Source organism: Schistocerca cancellata, chromosome 4 (genome assembly GCF_023864275.1).
Source record: "Schistocerca cancellata isolate TAMUIC-IGC-003103 chromosome 4, iqSchCanc2.1, whole genome shotgun sequence".
Taxonomy (NCBI): Eukaryota; Metazoa; Arthropoda; class Insecta; order Orthoptera; family Acrididae; genus Schistocerca; species Schistocerca cancellata.
Genome location: NC_064629.1, coordinates 385,584,535 through 385,585,348, shown reverse-complemented (window position 1 = coordinate 385,585,348; position 814 = coordinate 385,584,535). Strand labels below are relative to the sequence as shown.

At 44.3% G+C, this 814-nt stretch overlaps 1 non-coding gene across 1 annotated transcript; it reads left to right on the top strand.

Moving 5' to 3' along the window:
- The first annotated feature begins 279 nt into the window (after positions 1–279).
- Positions 280–354, top strand: Trnai-uau (transfer RNA isoleucine (anticodon UAU)). The gene has a single exon. It is a non-coding gene; the product is annotated as a tRNA-Ile (tRNA).
- The last annotated feature ends 460 nt before the right edge of the window (positions 355–814 follow it).

The window sequence follows — 814 nt, the reverse complement described above, 5'->3', positions numbered from 1 at the left end:
AAAAGCTGCACGGTCATCTACAGTATCTGTTCTTTCGAGAACAGTTACTGTCTTCATATATATGTAGTTAAAAGGCTACCCAGTCATTGACCTTCGTCTGTGCGGATGCGCACAGGTTGACCAAACTCTTACGGGAATCGCCAAAGCGAGCGCGAGTAATGAGTGAATGGGCAAATTCTATAAGGTACATTACGTAGGTAGAATTGTGGACAGTTGGGAATGTGAGTCTCACGGGAAGCGTGCAAGGGATAAGTCCCTGCAGTCGCGGTATTCATCTGTGCCCTCGGTGGCTCAGATGGATAGAGCGTCTGCCATATAAGCAGGAGATCCCGGGTTCGAGTCCCGGTCTGGACAGAGATTTTCAGCTGTCCACATCGAGGTATATCAACAACACCTGTCGGCAGCTGAGGGTTTCAGTTAGTCATCATTTATTCCTATAGTTATTCCTGAGATTTCCCTTGAGATGCAGACAGAAACACACTGTAGGGGACTTTAATTCATCACGCTTCAGCCAGTTTGCAGAAGTATTTATAAACTATGTTCAAAAACTTTCCTCGTCATGCAGTGTATGTACAAGGGGCGTTAAATAAGTAGTAAAAAACAGTTTTTACTCGAAAATTTGTGGGGTTTAACCAGGATACCAATGGACCATATTATAGCCCACTCTTTTCGTTGCAAAACTCTGTTTTTCATCATAATCTACATATAGTACGACTGCCTTACACTTCCATAATGATAGGGCCTTTATGCCCTCAATGCACCACTGTACTGGTCGACGTCGGAGCTAAAGTCCTGGTGCATCAATAACCTGCTC